We start from the raw sequence: 7,236 nt of genomic DNA on the forward strand, positions 1-7,236 counted from the left end.
ACAAAATAATTATTAAAAGTCAAACTAAGATGAAGATCAGAAATAAAAATGACAAATCAAGATAAGCGATCACCACCAGAATAAGTAATAATTCATGAGGCTTAAATTTACAATCACAACCAAAGATGAGGTCATATAAGATTCAAAGGTCACTGATCAAGTTCAAAGGCCAGTGATCTGGCTCAAAGGTTTGTTGTCAGGATGAAAAGTCAGCAATCACAATTGCTGATAGAATCAGAAGCAATCAGAGGTTTAGCAATGACAAAGAACAATAATCACGTTAAAAGGATAATGACCACGTTCAAAAGGTCAGAAACCTGATCAAAAATGATAAGGATCAAAGATCAGAATCAAATGCCAGCAATCAGGTTCAATGCTCAGCAATCTTTAAAGGCCAGGATTAATGGTCAGTGATCAGGATCAAAGTTCTGCCATTTGGATCAAAGATTAAGTCCAGGTTCAAAATTCAGCAATAAATAACAAAGGTGACAAAGTGATGAGTTGGAAGGTCAAGAACATGAAGAAAGATGAGTGAACAAGATCAGGATTACAGGTCCATCCGCCCATTTTCTTTACCCACTTACTACAACTAAGAGTGACGCGGGCTGGAGCCTATCCTAGCAGTCATAGGGTGTGAGGCGGGGTACACCCTGGACAGGGCTGGACAGTCTGTCAGTGGGCCACATATAGACAAACACATTCACACTCGTACGCACACCTACAGACTATTTAAAGTTTTCAATCCACTTAATCTGCATGTCTTTGGATGTGGGAGGAAGCCAGAGCAGCCAGAGGAAACCCACACGAACACAGGGAGAACATGCAGACTCCATACAGAAAGGGCAGGAAGCGATCCATGACCTTTTTGCTGTGAGGCAACAGTGCTTACCACTAATCCACTGTGCCACCCTAGGATTACAGGTCATCAATGAGCAATCAGGATCAAAGGTGAGTGTTCAGAATCCCATGAATACTTCACTTTGATCCAGTTCCAGGTAATAATCTGAATCTAGTGGACAGCCCGTGTCCACCAGAGTGGATTTAGGATTGGTGTTTGGTTTGTGGGGCCTTCCAGTTACAGAGTCATGTCAGCAGACCTCTGACCGATTTAGACCACAAGATGCTTCAGCAGGCTTGTGATCAGACCCTCGAGCAAGATCCTTAATCCTCAGATTGCTCCCGGGGTGACTGAGCGCCTTTTGTGGCAGTGCGCTGACACACAGTGTGTGTGAATGTGAGGCGTCGATGTAAAAGTTGGTGTTTTTCAAAATGGCTCAAGACCTTGAAGACAGTTTAACCTCAGCAATTTAAATTTCTCTGAAATGAATGAATGATGAAGGACAAATGAAAGAAATATTAGATTTCCTGAGAGTGACCTCGCTGCCACTGCATCTGAAGGGTCCCGTCTCTGTGAGATGGCTCCGCTTCGCAAAGCGCAACAAAGGTGTTTTTGTGTGGTGGGAGCGGATCATGTGCTTGATGTGATCTGTTTATCGGCGGTAATACAGTGGCCTTCTGTGCTTTAATGAGCGCACACAGCTTCAGCAGAAGCTGTTTTTGCAGAAGCAGCTGCTGTTAAGTACTTCTAATGACGTTAACATGTCAGCTGAAGTCACATCTGTGTCTTACAGCCCCGACGGCGGAATAATATCAGCATGTCTTTAGAAATAACAAATACAGCGTGTTGTGAAGCATGAAGGATGCACTCATTTAACAGGCAGGACAGATCCAAGTGTTCTGTTTCGGTGCTGACTCAGAACACATTTGATTCATACATTTGATTTGATTTGCCCATTGAATTGTTTATAGAAGGAATATTATCTGTTCAAGTGCGACACCCAGTGGACAGAGCCTGCACTACTTCATGTTGTTGAAGTGAATTACAAAAAATGATAATATAAAGGCTATTCATCTTTTTCAAAATAATTAGGCGTTGCATGAAATACGGTTTTATTTACAGCACAGAATAAAAGTTCCTGCTAACGTCATTACAAAAGTCTGAATTAAAATAAAAGATAAAAAAGAAGCAATAATCACTTTTTTTCTACTTTAAGATTAATGGGCATAATTAAAAAAATATATGTTTGTGAATCACGTTTAAGTTTGTATTTATTTTTTTTTAAGTTTTTTAATCTTTGTTGAATATCATAAAAATACAAAGTGACCATAATTTGCCTGGGGGTGGCCAAACATTTTGCATGTAACAAACAAAATTAATCAGCATATGATGGAACCTTTTGCAAGACTGACATGATGAGAGCGCGATAATAAACACGTCAGGTTACTCCAACATTAACACCATTTGAATACAGATAAAAACTGGATATTACAGATGAATACTGATGAGAACATCGTTAATAAGTAAACATTTCAAACATTCACATGCAGTTGCCTGAGATGAGCCCATTTACAAACATAAGGACAAATAAAGCAGCATGTCATCAGTAAAATCTTACAATTTCACTTCACTCCAATGGATATTTCTGGTTTTTAATTCATAATTTCACTTAGAATTTTATGGGTGCAACAATATCTGCACTTGGGGGGGCTTATGTGACCCAGATTAACAGATGTGAGAACACACATGCTTCACTGTAGTATACAGTGGTTTGCAAAAGTATTCAGCCCTTTGGTATTTCATGCATTTTAATTTATTTACGGCATTTCAAATACAAAAAGTAAATCAGGCTTCTCAATATAAACATTTCTAAAATGATCTTCCTTAGACTCAAAGTGAAAGTAAATCTCTACAACTTGATATAAATTAATTAAAAATATAAAAGCCAAGATGATGGGTTGCATAAGTAATCAGCCCCTTTCGTTTCATACCTGTAAATAATCAGTGTAATTGCCAGTTTTCTTCAGACAAGTCAGGGGATGGATACATGAACATTTGTCAAGTCACTGAATATGTCTTGAACTTTATTTCCATCAGTTATGAAGAAATACAAACAGTATGGCACTCTATGGTAAATCTGTGTGGAGTAGACAGTTCTCAAAAACTGAGTGACTGTGCAAGAAGGAGAAGAGTGAGGAAAGCCACCAAGACACCCAGACAACCCAGAAGAAGTTACAGGCTTCTGTGGCTGTGACTGGAGTAATTGTGCATAGTACATGTTTCGCATTTTGTATCCCCAGTTATATAGCTTCAGGATGAAGTGGTACAGAGAAGGAATGTCTTAAAAACAAGACCTGAAAGTTCAGCTACAATTTGCCAGAAGGTACATCTGAGATGCGAGCCTAGATTTAATGCTTTGGTGAAAGAAAACCCTCCTCTAACTTCATCATGAAGCTGTATAACTGGGGATACAAAATGCAAAACATGCACTATGCACAATTTCTCCAATCACAGCCACAGAAGCCGATAACTTTTTTCTGGGCTGTCTGGGTGTCTTGGTGGCTTTCCTCACTCTTCTCCTTCATGCACAGTCACTCAGTTTTTGAGAACTGTCTACTCCACACAGATTTACCATGGAGTGTCATATTATTTGTATTTCTTCATAACTGATGTAAATAAAGTTCAAGACATATTCAGTGACTTTACAAATGTTCATTTATCCATCTCCGGACTTGTCTGAAGAAAAGTACCAATTAAACTGATTATTTACAGGTATTATACCAAAGGGGCTGATTACTTATGCAACCCATTATTTTGGCTTTGTTGGGAAAGTGTAGGAACACGGACCCACAACAGGGGGCGCAAATGAACGGACAATGGAGTAAGTCAAAATAACAACGCTTTACTGTTGTGAATGTGCACAACGAATACAACCAATTACAGAAATGGACAACAGTCAATACACAAAAGTGTCGTGTGGGCAGGCTCGAAGATAGGAGACGCCTCTCCAAGGTAAGACCGGAACCACACGGCTTCCTCCGCCACAGGACCCCGGGAATACTGGAGCCGCCAAGTCCCGAACTCCCAGGTGGCCACTGCCTCCGCGTGTCGGACCTGGTACTGCTGGCGAGGGAAAAATAACAGTTAGATGGGGGCGCGTTTGCACCCAGAACTCCGAACGGCAGGAAAGGTACCTCCACCTCTCGTTGGAACAGTAAACCAATAACTAGCTCAGTCAAAACTGTGTACTCAGTAGGCTTTGATATGTTACCTCTCTGGTAGAAACGATATCTCGGCAATGAGGTGGAGATGCCGTCCTGCTGATATACCCCACTGATGATTGCCGTCAGCTGTCTCAGGTGATGGGTGACAGCTGTCACCGAGGCTGCTCCCGTGAGGCGGCGGCGCCCTCTGGTGCCTGGAGCCCGCACTCCAGGCAGGGCGCCCTCTGGTGATGGTGGGCCAGCAGTACCTCCTCTTCAGCGGCCCACACAACAGGCTTTTATATTTTGAATTAATTTATATCACGTTGTAGAGATTTACTTTCAGTTTGAGTCTAAGGAAGATCATTTTAGAAATTTTTATATTGAGAAGCCTGATTTACTATTTGTATTTGAAATGCCATAAACAAATTAAAATTTGTGAAATACCAAAGGGCTGAATACTTTTGCAAGCCACTGTATGTGAGCAATAGACCAGCATTGATCATTTATTGACCAGGATGTAATGTACAGGCATGTCATATGTACTGTACCGTAAGTGTCTTACGTGAATTACATTTATGTATACCACTGATGCACTCAGAGGCCGCCCTTCCCTTGTACAATTTTTTTTTTGGGACACACTGTTAAAGTTGTGGGTTCCATTTTTTCCCCTGTATTGTTGGTTGGATTATATTGCTCTCTGAATACTGTTATACACTGCACAAAAACAATCTAGACAGTGCACACTTCTATAGCTTGCAGAAAATGCATGCATTGTGCCAGCAGTGACTGGACAAATGGATTCAGCCAGACAGGCACAATATACAGGAGTGTGTTTATAATAAAACCCTAGTTCAGAGGGACGATTACTGGAATATAGTGCAGGTTGAGAATTGATTTACATCACGATTACTACCAAAAATTACCACGAATATTGCAGCTGCTTTGCATCCCTGAAGTGCACACACAGGTTGCATAGCATATTGGTTTACGAAGATTAATTTTCCAAAACCACAAACGTCTTGCGCAAAATAAAGCAACCACGTAAACAAACACAGGTCAGCTAGTCCACAAAAACCCTGTTACATCAATCCTAGTTTGTTGCAACAAGAAAAAAGGCTAAGGCCAAACTCCATCGAGCTACACTAATAGCAGCCTGCTGAGCCATTTCTTGCTGCAAACTGAATTTCTTTTTAGACTGAATCATCTATGTCCCCTCCCCTTGCTTTCCGATTTTTTGGTTCAGATGAATGAGGTTGCACCCCTGGACGTTATTGAGAATACAGAGAGTAATGCTGATTTAATCGTCACTTAACATACAGGCTGCTGTTCAGTGCAGGTTGTAATCCACACGCGTGAGCTCAGTGGTAGGTCGTGATCGTGTGACAAAATAGCAGCATCATTTTAACAGGGATGAAAGTGGTGAAAACCAAAAACAAACAAACAAACAAAAATGCTGAAACCCAAAATTATTGGGGGTGGGGTAATTTATAAATTTTTGAATTCTAGAAGCTCTGAAATGCATTATGGGCCTATTCCAGACAATAAACTGCAGTGTGTGCAGTGTGAGTCTAAAATGAGCTTCCTTAAACTCCAACTCAAATCAAATCTCTACAACTTGATATAAATTAATAAAAACATAAAAGCTAAGATGATGGGTTGCATAAGTAATGGAACGGTTTGGTATAATACCTGTAAATAGTAAGTTTTATTGCCAGTTTTCTTCAGACAAGTCAGGGGATGGATACATGAACATTTCTGAGTCACTGAATATGTCTTGGACTTTATTGACATCAGTTATGAAGAAATACAAACAGTACGGCACTCTATGGTAAATATTGCAGCAGATAAATGAAACAATCATGCAAATGGTGATAAAAGCATCAAATTCGGCAGAAATACTCCTTAGACACTCCTCTTTTGAAAAAAAAGATTGGCCACTTGACTTTTCAATCGGTGGTCAGGTAGGGGTCAATTGAAGAATTACACAGAGGTCAAAATTAAAAGATGCTCCAATCATATTGAAAAGCATTCCACATCATTTTCCTGATCATAAGGATTCCAAAAAGGTATAGTTTGGACTATCTGTGACTGAATTCTATGGAGTTACGGCATAAAAACAGCAAGAATAGTGGCAAAGGTCGGTGTCATTTTGTACAGGGGTCAAAAGTTAAAGGTGCTCCAATTTTGTTAAAAGGTGATGCAAATTATTGGTTGAGCTAATAGGATTAATAAATGGAATGGTGGTCTCCAAAGTAAAGGTCAAACAAGGTCTTTGTCTATTGGATTATATGACATGTGACATATGTTACCCCGTAACGTGATCAGTAAGGATGATACATTGTCCAAACTATTCCTTTTTAAAACCGTTAACTCAAATAGTAACTTGCATAATTTTTGACCAAAATTGGAGCAACTTTAACTTTTGACCCCTGTACAAAATAAAACTGACCTCTGTCACCATTCTTGCTGTTTTATCCCATAAGTCCATAGAATTCAGTTACAGACCGTCCAAAGTATACCTTTTGGGAATCTTTATGATCAGGCAAATAACGTGGAATATTTTTCAATATGATTGGAGCATCTTTTAATTTTGACCTCTGTGTAATTCTTCAATTGACCCCTACCTGACCACCGATTGAAAATTCAAGTGGCCAATCGGTTTTTTCAAAAGAGGATTGTCTGATGAGTATTTCTGCCGAATTTGATGCTTTTATCACCATTTGCAGGATTCCCCTCTAAATATTCTCCTATCCGCTGCACTAAAAGCTGTGTGGAGTAGACGGTTCTCAAAAACTGAGTTACTGTGCAAGAAGGAGAAGAGTGAGGAAAGCCACCAAGACACCCAGACAACCCAGAAGTTGTTACAGGCTTCTGTGGCTGTGAATGAGGAAATTGTGCATAGTACATGTTTTGCATTTTGTATCCCCAGTTATTCAGCTTCATGATGAAATGGTATAGAGGAGGACTGTCTTAAAAACAAGACCTGAAAGTTTTACATTTGATGCTTTGGTGAAAGAAAGTCCTCCTCTGTATCACTTCATTATGCATGGGACGGTCTTTTCTTTGTGGAGATTGCATTGTTCCCCATGTTTGTGTGGTTTCCCTCCGGGTGTTTCAGCTTCCTCCCACTTCCAAAGACATGCAGATTAGGTGAACTTTTAATTGACCTTTTGTGTGACTGCCTGTCAATCT

This window comes from Thalassophryne amazonica, chromosome 11 (genome assembly GCF_902500255.1).
Source record: "Thalassophryne amazonica chromosome 11, fThaAma1.1, whole genome shotgun sequence".
In the NCBI taxonomy this organism is placed as follows: Eukaryota; Metazoa; Chordata; class Actinopteri; order Batrachoidiformes; family Batrachoididae; genus Thalassophryne; species Thalassophryne amazonica.